This window comes from Oryx dammah, unplaced genomic scaffold, assembly GCF_014754425.2.
Source record: "Oryx dammah isolate SB20612 unplaced genomic scaffold, SCBI_Odam_1.1 HiC_scaffold_20, whole genome shotgun sequence".
NCBI classification, from domain to species: domain Eukaryota; kingdom Metazoa; phylum Chordata; class Mammalia; order Artiodactyla; family Bovidae; genus Oryx; species Oryx dammah.
Window position 1 is genome coordinate 30,721,153 of NW_024070204.1, and position 20,389 is coordinate 30,741,541.

A 20,389-nucleotide genomic window follows, 5' to 3' on the forward strand; every position below is an offset into this window, starting at 1 on the left:
GGCCCTATCTTCAAGAAAGGAATCCTCCTACACTGTTGGTAGGAATGTAAATTGGTGCAACCACTATGAAGAGCAGTATAGAGTTTCCTTAAAAAACTAAAAATAGAGCAACCATATGACCCTACAATCCCACTCCTGGACATATTTCCAGAGAAAAACATCACCCCAAAGAATACATGCACCCCAATGTTCATTGCAACAACTGTTTATAATAGCCAAGACATGGAAGCAACTTAAATGTCCATCAACAGAGGAATGGATAAAGAAGATGTGCTACATATATAAAATGGAATATTAGCCATTAAAAAGGATGAAATAATGCCATTTGCAGCAACATGGATGACCGAGAGTATCATACTGAGTGAAGTAAGTCAGACAGAGAAGGGGAAATATTGAATGCCATCCTTTTTAAAAAAATTATTTTTAATTGGAAGATAATTGCTTTAAAATATTGTTGGTTGGATTCTGCCACACATCAACATGAATCACCATAGATATGCACACGTTCCCCTCCCTCCCACCTCCCACCCCATCCCACCTCTCTAGGTTGCCACAGAGCACCAGATTTGAGCTCCTTATGTCATACAGCAAGTTTCCACTGGCTATCTAGTTCGACATGTGGTTATATGTATGTTTCAGTGTTATGCTTTCAATTTTCCCACTCTCTCCTCCCCCCCCTTGTGGTATGACATCCCTTCTATGTGGAACCTGAAGTGATACAAATGAATTTACTTACAAAATAGAAAGAGACTCACAGACAAAGAATGAAACTTATGGCTGCTGGGGGCAAGGGATAGTTAGGGAGTTTGGGACAGACATGTATACACTGTTATGTTTAAAATGAAGTGTAGCACAGGGGAACTCTTGCTGTGTGGCAGCTTGGATGGGAGAGGGGTTGGGGGAGAATGGATCCATGTACATGTATGTATGACTGAGTCTTTTCACTCTTCCCCTGAAACTATCACAACATTGTTAATCAGCTATACCCCAATATAAAATAAAAAGTTTAAAAATAGATTCTATCTCCAAATATGGTCACAATGGGGAGTTAGGGCTTCAACATATAATTTTGAGGGGATATAGTTCAGTCTATAGCACCTATGAAAACTTCCCTGGCCTCCTCAATACATGATGAAATATACTGACAGATATCTCATTTTCCCCCTTTGCTCTGCTAATGATCTGGATTTGAAATTAAAAAATGTAAAATGCTGCCCTGAGTTTATGTAATATCAAATTGGAAAATTCTGAACCATTTCATATGGTTGAACATCCAAGCTGAATGTATGGCAAAACCTATACAATATTGTAAAGTAATTAGCCTCCAATTAAAATAAATAAATTTATATTAAGAAAAGAAATTTTGCTTCAAGTAAAGTTGTGAAAATGTTTTATTTTTTAAACAAAATAAACACCTGAGACTCTCGGTTACTTTAACTGAATTTGGTCACAGTTCACACCGATGCAGGAGGGCGGCAGTGTCAGTCTAGCAGCATGGCAGCTGCAGTCACAGCTTTGCTCATTCAAGTTTCCAGCCCATCCAGAGTAGCAGTATCTCCCTTCCAAGAGATACTTTCATACTGGATTCAACACAGAGAGCCCATCCTGTCCTGATATGGGGAAGGTACTGACATTTCCTAAAGCAGTGTGCTCTCCCCTGGGGAAGCCAACAAACTCTGAAGATGGGATCAAGAAGAGTATCTGAACCTCTGATTTCTAAAAAGTAGAGAGAGTGCTCCACACAGAATGGTTGGTGGATGCACTTTGCCATTACCAGTGGAGATGCAGAGAAGCAAAGCCATACACTGCTTCTCATTGGGAGGAGAAAGCCACTCAAGAATTCAGATAATAAAGGCTCTCAAAGAAGCCAAACACAAGCGAAGCACCCAGTTGATCACACTGGAAAAAAATTTTACAGCATAACATTTGGTTCTTGGACTTGGTTTGCTTGGTGAACTTCCTTAAGTTGGAATCTTGATGTTGGTAGAGCTGCACAGAGATGACACTGGCTGGGAGATAAAAGGGTGGGAGCAGTGATCAACTGTGTACCACCAGCCAGTCTCCAGTACATAGGAAAACCTTTATTTCAGAGGCTCCAAGAAAGGTGCTTATAATAAAGGCAATCAAATCAGTGTACTTATGATTGCTATGGAATAAAAGCAAGATATATTATTAGATGTCCCAGAGGTCTTCATATCTCACTTTACAGTTATTCTGGAGTTCTTTCCTTCAAAAATCTTGCAGGAATTAAAAAAATCCAAATATATTAAACAGAATAAGTTTCATCTTTTTTGTTTCCTGGCAGCTTTCATAGAGAGGCACTAATAAACAATAAGATGACCCCCCATTAGAAATCTGGAAAGAGAGAGTGAATAAATGCCAGGAACCAGGACCAAAAGCCAGATATTCACCTAGAATTGACTGTAATTATTATTATAGTGACCTTCTCAATGCCACCTGCAGTATTAGTTTTTTTCTCAAGCCACTTGTCAAATGCCATCACAATGCTAACATTCTCACAAGACATTCCTTGGCAACAAATTTTCTTTTGCTTCTTCTTTTTTTTTAATAAATGGAAAACATAGAATCCATATTTTTCTAAAAGACAAACATGTGATTCACTTACCACTGTGGTGTCCCTAAAATAACTCTGGCTCAGTACGTGGACACTGTTCCACTAACAGTCATCACGATATTCTTTAAGTAGCCACTTTCAGGTGTAGAACTACAGAACAAGGTAACAGCCCGGTCACGTGGTGGTTTTAGTTTACTCTCTCTAACATGCAATTTCAATTACCAAAAGATGTGCGTGCGTGCTCTGTGCGACCCTATGGACTGCAGCCTGCCAAGTTCCTCTGTCCAGAGGATTCTCCAGGCAAGAATACTGGAGTGGGTTTCCATGCCCTCCTCCAGGGGATCTTCCTGACCCAAGGATCTTACCCATGTCTCGTATGTCTCCTGTATTGGCGGGTGAGTTCTTTACCACTAGCGCCACCTGGGAAGCCCTACCAAAAAGTGAGTGACTCTTAATGATGGATTCATGGGCTTCCCTGGTGGCTCAGATGGTAAAGCGTCTGCCTACAATGCAGGAGACCCAGGTTCAAACTCGGGGTCAGGAAGATCTCCTGGAGAAGGAAATGGCAACTCACTCCGGTATTCTTGCCTGGAAAATCCCATGGAGGGAGGAGCCTGGGCTACAGTTCATGGGGTCACAAAGAGTCGGACACGACTGAGTGACTTCACTAATGATCGATTCAGTAACAGTAGATGTGGAAGCATTTACAGATTCAGGATCGAGTTAGGTTTTGCACCAAGAAATTAAATCACTGAAATGACATTTTATTTTTTAATAGGAATTGGGCAAGTAGAAATGGCTCATTATATTTTCTAATTTCACTTAAGATCTGGTTCTTCTGTGTGAGCAGCAAGTGAAAAGGTTGTAAAGGCTGTGGAATCTGGTGAGTCTTCTGAATTTCTTCTTGAGTCAATTTTCTAAAACCAATAAAGCTTGTATTCTAGCAGGTTTCACTGTGACATAAAATTAAAGCTATTCACTACTGGCCTTCATAGAGCATTGCATCCTGAAGCCAAATGCTCTTTGACTTTACTATGATATCAGTGGGCATTTGGCCAAGGAAGGCCAGTGAAAACTGACCCTCTTGCAATGAGTTATAGATGAGGCATTCATCCTGTCATTCTTCATTACAAATATAGCATGAGGAATGGGGTTCAAGTGGAGCAAGAACTATCTGGAATGTGGGCATGGGGTCACACACTACTCCTGGACATAATTAGGACACATGAACATTTTTAAGTTGATAGCCTCGATTTGGGGAAGGTTCTAGAATCTTCACAGATGATTTAATTAAAAATCTCTTGTTGAATTTTCACTTAGTTTTCAAAATTCAGCTCAAGTAGCCCTTCTATGGAGCATTCTTTGTGAATTCTTTCCTTTCCTGCATCAAGGCATTCTTTCCGTTTTGCATTAATTGTGCTCTATATAGAACTCCATTGCAGAACTCATCCCATTAAAAAAACAAAACAACAGCTGTGTGTTTACTTGTCTGTCTCTTCCAGTAGACTGTGAACTCATGGAGATCAAAGGTTTTTTCTCATTTGTCTTTGTAGTGATAGAATCTAGCGCCATGCCATGCACTTTAGAAGACTAATTGAAATCTGATGCTGATGACAACACAGTCAACTTTCCCACAATGTGGAAACTGTGAACATACTCCTGGATATCTCCTCTAAAAAAAAAAGAATACCAAGAATTCATAACCCTTCCACATATACCACTGCAATATACCAGCTATTGATTATAACAAAGATTAAGATAGAAAATAAGAAAAATAAATGTGTTTCAATCAAGGAAGAACAAGATGAGACATGAAATTGAGATATGGGGAATGGTGAAATTTTTAAAAGAGTATTTTCCGTATTTAGGATGGACAGTGCTTATCTGGATTTCTTATTTGTTACAGATATGGCTGGTGATTATATAAGTATCTGGAAGCAACTGGCTTCATTAGGAGATCCATCCATTCTGTCAGTCTGTTAGGTCCTTGATAACCCTGCCATGTTGGAAAGATCTGGATTGTGAGGCACTAGGAAAGCTCTTATGAGTTATCCTTTAAATTTAAAAATTTAAATAATTAAAAAATTATTTATTTAAAAATCCCACCTCTAGAACAGGTATAACCACACATCATTACTGCAGTATCAGAGAAAGAGTGGGTTCATCTCACTAAGTTTAGGTATTGGTTTACATCTCTTTGGCTTAATTGTCCCTTTTGGTATTAAGAGCCACCAGTGAACAGTCAGTGGAAAAGGTCCAAGGAAATACAGCAAAGGGGAAGGCAGAGTAAGATGAAAACATGAAGATCATTGTAGAAAAAAAGAGGCTGCCAAGTTTCACAGAACAAATGTAGAAACTCTGAACAACGTTTCAGTGAAAGAAAGGTGACAGAGAACTACCAGTATCTAATTGAGAAAAAGTCATCTATTGTTAGATTTTTCATTTTATTTTATTAAAAGAATAACTTAAGTAGAGAAGATAGGATAGATTCTATTTTCTTTATTATTTTTCACTTTAAACACTATTTCCTAAATTCAGTGTATTTTACTATTGTGAACTGTTATCCCCTGAATGTGTTAAAATAAATTTTATTTAGCATTTCTCATTATAATGTAAGGCTTCCCTGGTGGCTCAGTTGATAAAAAATCCACCTGCAATGCAGAAGACCTAGATTTGATACCTGTGTGGGGAAGATCCTCTGGAGAAGTAAATGGCAACCCACTCTAGTCTCCTTGCATGGAAAAATCCCATGGACAGAGAAGCCTGGCAGGCTACAGTTCATGGGGTTGCAAAGAGCTGGACACGACTGAGCATGTAAGCATATTATAATATAAGCTTTGTAAGGCAGGAATTTTGCTCTATCTTGCTTGTTCCTCTTTCTCATAATTTGAATAGTGTTTGGCACATAGTGGGCACTCAATAAATATTGAATGTGTGTGCATGTGTGTGCTCAGTCTTTCACTGTCTCTCGGAGTTTGCTCAGACCCAGGTCCATTGAGTCGGTGATGCCATCCAGTCATCTCATCCTCTGTTGCCCCCTTCTCCTGCCCTCAATCTTTCCCAGCATTAGGGTCTTTTCTAGTCAGTTGGCTCTTTATATCAGGTGGCCAAAGTATTGGAGCTTCAGGTTCAGATTCAGGCCTTTCAGGGAATATTCAGGGTTGTTTTCCTTTAGGATTGACTGGTTTGATCTCCTTGCTGTCCAAGGGACTCTCAAGAGTTTTCTCCAGCATCACAGTTTGAAAGCATCAATTCTTCAGCAATCAGCTTTCTTTATGGTCCAACTCTTACATCTGTTGATCCAGCACCACAATTTGAAAGCCCACCAGGCTCCTCTGTCCATGGAATTTTCCAGGTAAGAATACTGGAGTGAGTTGTCACTTACTGGGTGCAATTTTCCCCACCCAGGGATCCGACTCGGTTTCTTGCATCTCCTGCATTAGCAGACAGATTCTTTACCTCTAGTGCCACCTGGGAAGCCCCTAAATTATAACTTGGTATTTGAGATGGAAAATTTTGAGGTATTTGGAAGGTGAAAATCTCTCATCACATCTCACACTGTAGCTACATAAAACTCTTAGCAGGTCCCAGCATATGCCAGCTTTGTCTTACTTTGTACCTGTTTCTCCCCCAATCATCATTTCTTTACTGTTTCATCTAGTTACATCCCACGCATCCTTCTAAACTCTGCTCTTCTGCACACACCCATCATTCCCTGTTTTTGCCACTGTTGTCACACAGGTCACACTGTCTTTTAGTCATCTGCATCCTTGTTGGTTTCCCTGTTAGACTATGATCCTTTTGAGGTCAGTGTCTATCTATTTCGTTTCTGTGGCTCCAAGGCTATAGTCATGACTGGAATCGGGCAGGAAATAAATATTTGGTAAGTTACTAAGTGAATAACAGATCTTTTCAGAAATCTAAATGACTCTTCAATGGCCCTTCCACTTAAGACAACAGACAGCGATGCCTAGACATGTTCATTTTTCAGAGAAGAGGGGGCTATAATTGGGAAGAAGAGAAAGCAGTACTAATGATTATGAGATAATGGATAAAGAAAACCAGAGACTGGCCAGTGCATCTTGATGGCGGAGCCACAAGGTGATGGGATTGGCAACTGCATCACAAACACTGCCCATTAGCAATCTCCAAAGTTAATGACCACTTGGCTCTTCCCTTGTGGCTAAGAGGTTAAAGTGTGTGCCTCTAATGCAGGAGACCTGGGTTCGATTCCTGGGTCAGGAAGATCCCCTGGAGAAGGAAAGGGCAACCCACTCCAGTATTCTTGCCTGGAGACCCATGGACGGAGGAGCCTGGTGGGCTACAGTCCATGTGGTCGCAAAGAGTCGGACATGACTGAGCGACTTAACTTTCTAACTTTCTGAAGAAGAGAAGCACAGCCTTCTCCCTGCCACTGAGGTATTTGGCTAATCACCCACACTACTCTCCTTCTTTTGCAAGAGAATTGTCAGCTCCATACACACACACACACACACACACACACACACATTCCCCTTGTCCTAAATAATCAGCAGTTTCAGCTAGCTCCCTCTATCCTTACCTCTTGATCTGAAGGCTTAACTTTTTAAATCTGAAAATAAAAGGTAAAGTGGATTCTTTCCATGAAAAATGGCAAGTCACTCTGTGCGTGCATGTATGTGAGCTGTCACTTCAGTCATGTTTGACTCTTTGCGATCCTGTAGGTTATAGCCCACCAGGCTTCTCTGTCCATGGGATTCTTCAGGCAAGAGTACTGGAGTGGGTTGCCATGTTCTCCTCCAAGCAGTCTTCCTGACCTAGGGATCAAAACTGCGTCTCCTGTGTCTCCTGGACTGGCGTGGGTTCTTTACCACTAGTGCCTCCTGGGAAGCCCAGATGGCTGGAAATCTTCGGAACAGAACTGTAAGAAATCTAATGAGTGTGAAGCTCAACACGCATGTAGAGAAGCTACACTGACTTAAATAGATAACCACGAGATGTGTTGTTAACTGTTTTACTGTCATGAAGCCTGCTAAAGGAGAGAAAGGGATTTTCAGTTGATTATTGACTTAAACGTTTCTTTTGAGATATCAGTATCATCATTTTACATGCAGAGTTAAGGGACTAGTTTTTTTTTTACCACAAATTTTGGCATAGTACTTCCAGGTGGATGATAAGATCTTAGTTATGGTCTCTGGGCCTGGGTAGCCAGCTTTCTAGCTAGTCTTATTTGGGCTTTGGCCCTCTCTGCAATCAGACTGGAATGGGGAGCTGGGTTCATTATTATTATTAGTTTCTATTTATTGAGCACTCAAGATGGGCCAGGCATTGTTGTAAATACTTTCACATATAATTTTATTTACTCATTACAACAAAACTATGAGGTGCCTACTGTTAATCATCTCAATTTTACTGGTTTGAAAACTGAGGCTTGAGTAGGTTAATTTGCCCAGTTATTCACACAGTAAACGGTGAAGCTGGGTATTACTAATTTCAAAGTCAATTAGTTCTCTCATCCATTGTTTTTTTTGCTTTCCAAGTTGTCTTTCAGCTTCAGTTGTGGGTAGAGAGCAGTAGGAACACCAAGCTGTATATGTGTATAGGGAAGCAGGGAGGGTGGGAAACTTTTTTTTTTTTTTTAATATATAAAGCTTGCCCTTGGCTTGGTCCCAACAAGATTCCTTCATCTATGCTTGATACTCTGGATGACTTTAAAATATGAAAGTCTCAAAGATGACCAAATTCCCCCCCTCAAAAAGAAAAAAAGCCAACAACAACAAGATAGTCTGAGAATCTGAGAACTGAAAATATATTCTGTAGTAGAAAGGAATAGAAACTAACAGCATGTGAAAAATCCTAAAATTGGTTTACATCAAAGAAAAATGTAAAGCAATCATCCTTCAATAAAAAATATAGTAATTAAAAAAATCAAGTGTCCTTTTTCTCTTCAATGAAAGGAAATAAGTTATTACTTCTATTAAATAAGATTTGTTGTTGTTGCTCATTTGCTAAGTCGTGTCTGACTCTTTTCGACCCCATGGACTCTCACATGCCAGGCTCCTCTGTCCTCCACGATCTTCCATAGCTTGTTCAAATTCATGTCCATTGAGTCAGTGATACTATCTAACCATCTCATCCTCTGCTGCCAAAATAAGAGATTAACAGTATAAAACATTCAACAACATAACATTTTTCAAAGATGGCCATAAGAAGACTTGAAATTGAAGAAAGTGGAACCAGTAATTTGTAGAAAAGTTTGGTAACTATTTTAAAAGTAAAAAATGTTAACACAAAACTGAAGAATAAGAAAGAGGATAACTATCATAATGGAGAGATTACGAAGTTCCAATCTGTGATGTTATACATAATCCCTCTTATTATACTTTAAATGTGTATAGGATATGTAGTGATATCACCCTCTACGGTTCTATTACTGATTTGTAACTTATTTGCTTTTGATAAGTTTTGCCCAGAGTTTATTAATGTTATAAGTCTTTTTGGGCTTCCTGGGTGGCGCCAGTGGTAAAGAATCTGTCTGCCAAAGCAGGAGACACAAGAGACACAGGTTCCATCCCTGGGTTGGGAAGATACCTGGAGTAGGAAATGGCAACCCACTCCAGTATTCTGGCCTGGAAAATTCCATGGACAGAGGACCCTGACAGGCTACAGTCCATGGGGTCCCGAAGAGTCGGACATGATTGAGCTGGCATGCATATGAGCATTAGTCTTTTCAAAGAATTAATTTTTGCATTGTTGATCCTATTATGTTAATATTCTATACCATCAATTTCTGCTCCTTTCTTCATGAGACTTTTCTATTTGTGAGGGATTTAAGTTGCTATTCTTTAACTAACTTCTTGAGATGGATTCTTAGATCATCAATTCTCAGTCTTTATTCTTTTCTAGCATATGTATTTAAGGCTACATATTTCTCTCTAAAGCATGACCTTAGTTGAATTTCACATATATTTTCATTAAGTTCAAAATATTTTCTAATTTTCATTGTAGTCCCTTCTTTGACTCAGAGGTTATTTAGAATTATATTTTGTATTTTCCAAACATGTGGGAATTTCCTACCTATCTTTTTATTATACACTGATATGTGGTCATCTAATAAATTCTATCTGATGTCATTCCTTTGAAATTTGTTGGGTTGCTTTATGGTCCAGCAATTCTGAAAAATTTCCACATGTATTTGAAAGGAATGTGTTGTTTGTAGCTGTCGGGTATTTAATTACATACATTTTAACTGGGTTGTTCAAATATTTTGTATCATATCATGTCTTTGGTCTTCTTGTTCTACCAGTTACACAGAGGTATTTTTAAAATCTTCCAGCATGAATGTGCTATTATGAACTTGCTATTATTGTGAATTTGCCTATTACTTCTTATAATTTCATTGGTTTTTACTTTAAATGTTTTCAGGCTACACTATTAGGTGACAAATTTAATTATTACATCTATCAAATTAAACTATTTTCTTCCTTTTTTGTCTCTCTTTTTTTCTTTAGTATATACATATATATATATACATACATATATATATATTTCACATATTAATGTAACTCTACCACTGCTCAGTACTCCCAAAACTTAGTAGTTTCGAACAACAAAATTTTCAGCAATACGTGAACCGTGAACTCCCTGATGTTCAAGCTGGTTTTAGAAAAGGCAGAGGAACCAGAGATCAAATTGCCAACTTCCGCTGGATCATGGAAAAAGCAAGAGAGTTCCAGAAAAACATCTATTTCTGCTTTATTGACTATGCCAAAGCCTTTGACTGTGTGGATCGCATTAAACTGTGGAAAATTCTGAAAGAGATGCGAATACCAGACCATCTAACCTGCCTCTTGAGAAATCTGTATGCAGGTCAGGAAGCAACAGTTAGAACTGGACATGGAACAACAGACTGGTTCCAAATAGGAAAAGGAGTTCGTCAAGGCTGTATATTGTCACCTTGCTTATTTAACTTATATGCAGAGTACATCATGAGAAACGCTGGACTGGAAGAAACATAAGCTGGAATCAAGATTGTCAGGAGAAATATCAATAACCTCAGATATGCAGATGACACCACCCTCTTGGCAGAAAGTGAAGAACTAAAGAGCCTCTTGAGGAAAGTGAAAGAAGAGAGTGAAAAAGTTGGCTTGAAGCTCAACATTCAGAAAACGAAGATCATGGCATCTGGTCCCATCACTTCATGGGAAATAGATGGGGAAATAGTGGAAACAGTGTCAGACTTTATTTTTTTGGGCTCCAAAATCACTGCAGATGGTGACTGCAGCCATGGAATTAAAAGACGCTTACTCCTTGGAAGAAAAGTTATGACCAACCTAGATAGCATATTCAAAAGCAGAGACATTACTTTGCCGACTAAGGTCCTTCTAGAAAAGGCTATGGTTTTTCCTGTGGTCATGTATGGATGTGAGAGTTGGACTGTGAAGAAGGCTGAGCGCCGAAGAATTGATGCATTTGAACTGTGGTGTTGGAGAAGACTCTTGAGAGTCCCTTGGACTGCAAGGAGATCCAACCAGTCCATTCTGAAGGAGATCAGCCCTGGGATTTCTTTGGAAGGAATGATGCTAAAGCTGAAACTCCAGTACTTTGGCCACCTCAGGAGAAGAGTTGACTCATTGGAAAAGACTCTGATGCTGGGAGGGATTGGGGGCAGGAGGAGAAAGGGACGACCGAGGATGAGATGGCTGGATGCCATCATGGACTTGATGGATGTGAATCTGAGTGAACTCCAGGAGATGGTGATGGACAGGGAGGCCTGGAGTGCTGCGATTCATGGGGTCGCAAAGAGTGGGACACAACTGAGCGACTGAACTGAACTGAACTGAATAGTTTAAGGGAGTCAGGAAATAGGAGCAGCCTAGTCTCTCATGAGATTGTAGTCAAAATGTCTAGTGGGGTTGTAACTTCATGAGGAGTTTGAATGGAACTGGATACTCTACTTCCAAGATGGCTCACTCACATGGTTGTTGGCTGGGGGCCTCAGTTTCTTATGGGCTGTTGATAAGAAGCCTAGGTTCCTCATTACATGGACCTCTCCATATCGCTGCCTGAATGTCCTCATGATGAGGAAGATAGCTTCCTATGGAGAAAGCAATCTGACAGAGAGAGGTCAAGGAGGAAGCCATGAAGTATTTATGACCAACTTTCAGAAGTCTCACACTTCTATGTGTTAGAAGTGATTCATGCTGATGTATGGAAGAAACCAACACAATATTGTAAAGCAATTATCCTTCAATTAAAAATAAATAAATTTAAAAAAAGAGTGAGTCACTAAGTGCAACCCACTCTCAAGAAGAGAGGAATTAGGCTCTGTATTTGAAGGGAGAAGTATCAAGGAATTTGTTGACCTACTTTAAAACCATCACAATTAGTATTTGCATGGTATATTTTTTTCATACTTTTATTTCAAGACTTTACATTTCCTCATATTTTAGGTTTGGCTCATAGTAAGCAAAAAACATAGATATCATATGCCACTATATCATCCTTTGAAGTTCAACTGGAGCATTTATTTCCTTTTTACTCAATGTAATTATTGATATGCCTGTGTGCTAAGTCACTTCAGTCATGTCCGACTCTGACCACATGGACTTTAGCCTGCCAGGCTCCTCTGTTCATGGGATTCTCCAGGCAAGCAAACTGAGTGGGTTACATTTCCTTTTCCATGGGATCTTTCTGATCCAGGGATTGAACTCACATCTCTTATGTCCCCTGCATTGGCTGGCAGATTCTTTAAAACTAGTGCCACTGAAATATTTGAGTTTAAATCTCTGGAATTGTGACCTGATTTCTCTTTTTCCCTCCTGTGTGTGCTCTTTTACTCGCCCTTCTTATCTTATTAAGATGACTTGAAGCTAGGCTTTAGTCCCTCTGATGACTGGTCTATTTCTGACACCATTGTTCCTGAGGAATCTCTACTGAAAACACCCTTAACTCCAACTGTTTTCTCATGAGTCAGTTGAAAGTTTTGCTTACTTTTAGACTCCTCAGTATCTTCTTCCAGAACTAGCAGATACTGGTGGAGAAAGAGTCTGCAATGTGAACTTACTTCTGTAAACCTTAAACCTTTCTTTTCTGACATCTGTCCCTCTAATTGTTCATTGTCTTATTGGTTCTCCAGAACATTCAAGCAGAATACTTAAAAAAAAACACCAAAAAACAAAAAAACTATCTTCTGGTTGTTTGTTTGGGGAGGTTGGTCTGAATTTCTTAGTTTACCTTCATTAGATGTGAGAAAAGTCATTTAATTTTTACAAATGGTAAAGTATTATTATTATTCCATTTTATTGGTGAAGGAACTAGTCTCAGACAAGCCAAGTAAATTGCTCAAAGTTCCATTCAGAAAGTGGTAAACTTAGAACTGGAACTTTTATCTCTCTGTCTTTAAAAAAAGCTCATACTATTTACATTTGCTAAAAGCAATTTTGGCTAATATCCTCTAAGTAGAACACACTATAAGATTTATTACTATCATACTTTTCATCAATTATAAATGTATATTTGCAAATTGGAAGTATTTCTGTTTTATAGCAGTCTTTAATTAATTACACTAAAATATAGTTAGTTTGAGTTTCTTAAGTATTTTGACTTACAATCATATAATTCCTTACTGGTACTGACTAGCAATCAGCATTTTATAAAATAATGGTACTTTAACATGAAAGTCAAATATAACCCAACAAGTAGTTATTTTTAAAATATAAGTTGAATTTTAATTTTTGAATCTCCTCATTGCTGTTTCTTCATTCCTTATCTAGGAAGCATTTTAAAGAAATTCAGTCTTGCTTCAGATCTCATTTATCATCCGTTAAAATTCCACTGCAAAACAATGAATTCCTTTCCATAAAGCCATATGGTTAGTAAATTCCACCATATGTTATTTGTCTTTCAGGGATGACATTATGGAATCTATAGATCTTTAAGTGGTCAACAGATATACACTATATGACATACATTGTTATCACAATGATTACATTTAACATATTATTAAATACTGAAAAAAAGTTCTTCTTTCCTTAATCACAAGACCTATGTGTATTTATAAAAACAACATTTCTGCTTATTTCTGCTGATAAGAAACTTGAATACTATCTTGAGAAGAAAAATCAGAATATTTCCATCTGCCTTTGCAGTGATGATGTAAAATGAAAATGGAAATCAATATTATAAGAAAGGTTAAATAAGAAAAGCTAAAAGAACATATTTCTTCAACAAAATGGACTTGGCTCTATAATCTGAAAGGCAGGATTTCTGAGGTTACTGAAGGGTTTTTGCGTCAAGCGTGCCCTTGAGGCCATCTGGCTTCTAAATAGACTTGATTTTTTTTTTTTTTCTTATGTGTTGGTGCTACCCTGGAGAAAAAAGAAAGAAGAAAAAGGGTGGCCTTTTAGGTCAACTGGCATAAGCTATAAGATAGAGAAAATGGAATCTGGTTTAAAGTTTCTAGATTGGACAGTTTAATTTTACCAGGGTAGGGAGACAGACAGATTTAGAGCAGGATCCTAGAAATGACTAAGAATGACTTTTGCTGAACCAAAGCTCTGTGCTTGGTAGTTGGAGAGGGAAGATATCTTTGAGGCAATGAAAAAACCTTTACACTGAAGAAAAGGGTAGAACAGTACCTGCGGTTGATTGAACTCAATCTATTAATAACATTCTCTGAATCCATTGGGTGAAGGCTTGTGCTAACTTGTAGGTTGTTACAAGTTCTGGAAAGTCAGAATTACATGCCATAGTCTTTATGGTTTCAAATACCAAGTGTATAGGAAGAGGAAAAAGAGGGAGAGGATTTTATGGAAAAGTATCTCCATAGCTGAAAATATATCCTTTCTGAGTAGAGTTTTTCCCCAAAGTTATAAATTTCTTAGATTCTAGAAGCTTGGGGTGGTAGAGGAGAGGAATGTGGGTTGCACAGAATAACTGCCGTTTGTGAGGCTGTACCGGAAGATAACATGAGAGCTTACTTTGGACTTGATGGAGACCCTTTGGGAGAGTTGGCCTAGAGGCAGCTTAAATGGATTTTGTCCAGTAGAGTCACTGGCGAGGCAATGGACTCTGTGTGTGTGACTGCTAGATTTTCAGGGCTGGAGGTTTGATTCTTTAGCAGTCAGCCAGATTGCCAATCTCTTAAGAATTGTTATTTCATGTTCCCAGGACTTGCCTGGTGGCTCAGCTGGTAAAGAATCTGCCTGCAATGTAGGAAACCCCATTTTGATTCCTGGGTTGGGAAAATCTCCTGAAGAAGGGATAGGCTACTCACTCCAGTGTTCATGGGCTTCCATCTGGTGGCTCAGATAGTAAAGAATCTGCCTGCAATGTGGGAGACCTGGGTTCAATCCCTAGGTTGGGAAGATCCCCTGGAGGAGGGCATGGCAACCTACTCCAGTATTCTTGCCTTGGAGACTCTCCATGGACAGAGGAGCCTTGCAGGCTACGGTCTATGGGATCATAAAGAGTCAGACATGACTGAGAGATTAAGCACACAGCAGTGAGAAAATAATTAAGAAACCCAGAAGAAAACTACCCATGAGAAAAAGAATCAGTGTTGGGAATCTGCCATGCACTGAGGACACCGGTCCCAGATGATCTCTTCCAAACAGTAGAAACTTTCCTTTCACTATCCCCCAGCTCCAAAACTGATTAAACTCAGAGGGTTTACAGTAGGAAGGAGGAAAGTTCAAGGGTGGGAAATAGAAAGGTGGATCATGTCTCCTTCCCCCACTGTAGAAGTCTCAGATGGAAGTAGCACAGATTGAGAGGAAGGGACAAGCTCTCCTTTCAATAAAATATGACATTGTGATTAAAATACTGGACTGAGCATTTAATTATTGGAGTAAGACTGATCAGAGGACTTTATTCAAAAGGGAATAGAAAGCTACGCTGCCTGAGGGTGTTGCTTGAGGGGTCAGGAGAGAAGAGTGGATGAAAGGAAGCTAGTTCTTCCTCTCTACTGGCCTAGTTTGCTCTGTCCCCTCAGGCACCTGCCACCAATTCTTAATATTCCAGTAAAATGCAGAGTAAAACACAACTTTACACTAACACAGGGCTTCCCAGGTAGTGCAGTGGTAAAGAATCTGCCTGCCAATTCTTGCCAGAAGACCCAAGAGACTCAGGTTCAATCCCTGGGTGGGGAAGATCCCCTGAGAAGGAAATTGCAACCCATTCCAATATTCTTGCCTGGAAAATTCCATGGACAGAGAAGTCTGGCAGGCTTCAGTCCAGGGGGTTGCAAAGAGTCAGACATGACTGAGTGACTGGATGTGCTACATTAGCCAAGAAATCCTTCTGGTGCAGAGACCAACTGACATTGAGGGTGAGGAGGTCACTCTTCACTTCCCAGAGAAACAGAGTTTGCTAAAATCCAAGCAACCATCTCAGTTCAGCCAGTTCAGTCACTCAGTTGTGTCCGACTCTTTGTGACCCCATAGACTATGGCCCACCAGGCTCCTCTGTTCATGGAATTCTCCAGGCAAGAATACTGGAGTGGGTTGCCATTTCCTTCCCCAGGGGATCTTCCTGACCCAGGGATCAAACCTAGGTCTCCTGCATTGCAGGCAGATTCTTTAACATCTGAGCCATCATAGAACCTGGTACATAGTCAATACCAACACCTTCACATTTTGAATATTCCCCTATTTCTCCATGGCATTTTACACGTAAAGGTTTTACTATATTATTGCAGAGCAATATGGACATTATTATTAATAATAAAGATACATTATTATACAGTCCATGGAATTCTCTAGGCCAGAATACTTGAGTGGGGAACCTTTCCTTTCTCCAGAGTATCTTCCCAACCAAGGGATCAAACCCAGGTTTCTGGCATTGCAGGTGGATTCTTTACCAGCTGAGTCACAAGGGAAGCACCAAGAATACTGGAGTGAGTAGCCTATTCTTTTTCCAGAGGATCTTCCCAACCCAGGATTGGACCAGGGTCTCCTGCATTGCATGCAGATTTGTTAACAACTGAGTTATCAGGGAAGCTCCATAATGAAAATAAATTATCTTTAAATAGTAATTGCCTAACAATCTATTCTACTCAGTAGACTATGAGTTCACTGAGGACACAGGCTTTTTTTTTTTCATCTCTTCCTCTATTGCTGAGCACATAGTAGACTTCATAAATGCCTGCTGACTAATCGAATCATTAAAATATCTTCAGCAGCAGGACTGCCTGTCATTAGCAGTCCTAATCAGAAAAGCAAATTCAAGTTAGATTCAGATACAAAGTAACATATTTGTCTTCCTGTGGGAACAGAACAGGAGCCTGTGACAGACTCTGGAAAGGAAAAAAAAAAAGGACTCATCACTTGAGCCAGTGTGTACACCTAGATAAGGTGAGAGCAAAGTGCTTCAGAAAAGCCCTCAGACACAGCTTTGATCTGTGTTCACTTCATGAGATGACCTTTGAGTGAAACTTTAAGACTGTTGACTCAGTCTTTTACAGGAATAGAGTTTTTTTTTTTAATTCAACTTATTGAAATCAAAACCTGTTGAGACATGAGGTAATTTTGGTAATTTTCTGTATTTCAAAAGGAATTTTCTCTTTACAAAATTATTAGGTTTATATAAGAAGGTTCCCCAGATCATTTAAGATACATTCCCAGAAATTCTGCTACTTCTGAGCAATACATCCATGTTGTAAAGCTCTGCATTTTGGTATAGGTTGTTCTTCTAATTCATCCATGCATTCGATTTCCTATTTGTTTAAAAATCTGCTCATTTGATACTTCACAAGAAAGGCTGAGTAAAGGTTGCATAATCATAGCTGTATAAAGCAGTCAAAATAACCAATAAGCTGAATCTCTCAGTCTTTGAGAAAACCTCATAATTCACAAGTAAATGGATAAGGTACTCAGGAAATTGTTGAATCAGTAATGTGGCAGAATTAGCTCTAGAATGAAATCTGTCATGGTGTCATATAATAAAGTTTAAAAGCAAGTCTCAGATACCTATGGGACACTGTCTAGTATGCTAACATGGTGAAAGAGAAAACAGAGAGAAAAAATATAAAGAATTCTTGAAGAAATAATAGCCATAAACTTCCTAAATGTGATTAAAAAAACCCTATAATCTACACTCTCAAGAAATTTAATGAACTTCAAATTGAACAAACTCAACAAGATCCACATTTAGATACATTTGAGTAAAACTGTCAAAAGATAAAGACAAAAGAAATCTTGAAAGCAGTAAAAGCAAAACCACACCACATCATGTTCAAGGAGTCTTCAAAAAGATGGAGTTGATTTTTCTTCAGAAACTGTGGGGTTCAGAAAGTAGTAGGTTGACATAGTGAAGTGATAAAACAAAAAGACAGTCAACAAAGAATTCTATATCCAGCAATACTATCCAAAAATGGAGGCGAAATTAAGACACAGATTAAAAAAAATGACAGAATTAATCACTGGAAGACTTACCCTATTAGAAGAACTAGAGACTTTTTTAAGCCTTAAATGAAATGACGTTAGACAATGAGTCAAACGCACATGAAATAAGCAAAGGGCAGAAATAAAGGTAACTATACAGTTCAGTTAAGTTCAGTCGCTCAGTTGTGTCCAACTCTTTGCGACCCCATGAATCACAGCCCGCCAGGCCTCCCTGTCCATCACCAACTCCCAGAGTTCACTCAGACTCATGTCCATCGAGTCCGTGATGCCATCCAGCCATCTCATCCTCGGTCGTCCCCTTCTCCTCCTGCCCCCAATCCCTCCCAGCATCAGCGTCTTTTCCAATGAGTCAACTCTTTGCATGAGGTGGCCAAAGTACTGGAGTTTCAGCTTTAGCATCATTCCTTCCAAAGAAATCCCAGGGCTGATCTCCTTCAGAATGGACTGGTTGGATCTCCTTGCAGTCCAAGGGACTCTCAAGAGTCTTCTCCAACACCACAGTTCAAATGCATCAATTCTTCGGCGCTCAGCCTTCTTCACAGTCCAACTTTCACATCCATACATGACCATAGGAAAAACCATAGCCTTGACTGGATGGACCTTAGTCGGCAAAGTAATGTCTCTGCTTTTGAATATGCTATCTAGGTTGGTCATAACTTTTCTTCCAAGGAGTAAGGGTCTTTTAATTTCATGGCTGCAGTCACCATCTGCAGTGATTTGGGAGCCCAAAAAATTAAGTCTGACACTGTTTCCACTGTTTCCCCATCTATTTCCCATGAAGTGATGGGACTGGATGCCATGATCTTCGTTTTCTGAATGTTGAGCTTTAAGACAACTTTTTCGCTTTCGTCTTTCACTTTCATCAAGAGGCTTTTTAGCTCCTCTTCACTTTCTGCCATAAGGGTGATGTCATCTGCATATCTGAGGTTATTGATATTTCTCCCGGAAATCTTGGTTCCAGCTTGTGTTTCTTCCAGTCCAGCGTTTCTCATGATGTACTCTGCATATAAGTTAAATAAGAAATAAGTTAAATAAGCAATAAGTTAAATAAACTATACAAATACATATAAAAATAGTATAAATATAATTTTGATAATTCTTTTCTTCTCAATCTGATTTTAAAATACAGTTGCACAAGCAATAACTTAAAATCTGTATTGGTGGGCTTATAATGCATAAAGATTTTGTTTTTCAGTAATATCACAGAGAAGTGGGGAGGCATCAGAGGTTTACCAGAGTAAGGATTTCATATGTTATTCACTTCAGTTCAGTTGCTCAGTTGTGTCCGACTCTTTGTGACTCCATGAACTGCAGCATGCCAGGCCTCCCTGTCCATCACCAACTCCTGGAGTTTACCCAAACTCATGTTCATTGAGTCGGTGATGTCATCTAACATCTCATCCTCTGTTGTCCCCTTCTCCTCCTTCCTTCAATCTTCCCCAACATCAGGGTCTTTTCAAATAAGTCAGCTCTTCACATCAGGTGTTCAAAATATTGGACCTTCAGCTTCAAGATCAGTCCTTCCAGTGAACACCCAGGACTGATTTCCTTTAGGATGGACTGGTTGGATCTCCTTGCAGTTCAAGGGACTCTCAAGAGTCTTCTCCAACACCATAGTTCTAAAGCATCAATTCTTTGTGTGCGGTGTTAGAAAGTGATCTAGTTTCATTCTTTTACAAGTGGTTGACCAGTTTTCCCAGCACCACTTGTTAAAGAGATTGTCTTTACTCCATTGTATATTCTTGCCTCCTTTGTCAAAGATAAGGTGTCCATATGTATGTGGATTTATCTCTGGGCTTTCTATTTTGTTCCATGGATCTATATGTCTGTCTTTGTGCCAATACCATACTGTCTTGATGACTGTGGCTTTGTAGTAGAGCCTGAAGTCAGGCAAATTGATTCCTCCAGTTCCATTCTTCTTTCTCAAGATTGCTTTGGCTATTCGTGTTTTTTTTGTATTTCCATACAAATCTTGAAATTATTTGTTCTAGTTCTGTGAAAAATTTCGCCGGTATCTTGATAGGGATTGCATTGAATTTGTAAATTGCTTTGGGTAATATACTCATTTTCACTATATTGATTCTTCCGATCCATGAGCATGGTATATTTCTCCATCTATTAGTGTCCTCTTTGATTTCTTTCATCAGTGTTTTATAGTTTTCTGTATATAGGTCTTTAGTTTCTTTAGGTAGATATATTCCTAAGTATTTTATTCTTTTTGTTGCAATGGTGAATGGAATTGTTTCCTTAATTTCTTCTTCTACTTTCTCATTATTACTGTATAGGAATGCAAGGGATTTCTGTGTGTTGATTTTATATCCTGCAACTTTACTATATTCATTAATTAGCTCTAGTAATTTTCTGGTAGAGTCTTTAGTGTTTTCTATGTAGAGGATCATGTCATCTGCAAACAGTGAGAGTTTTATTTCTT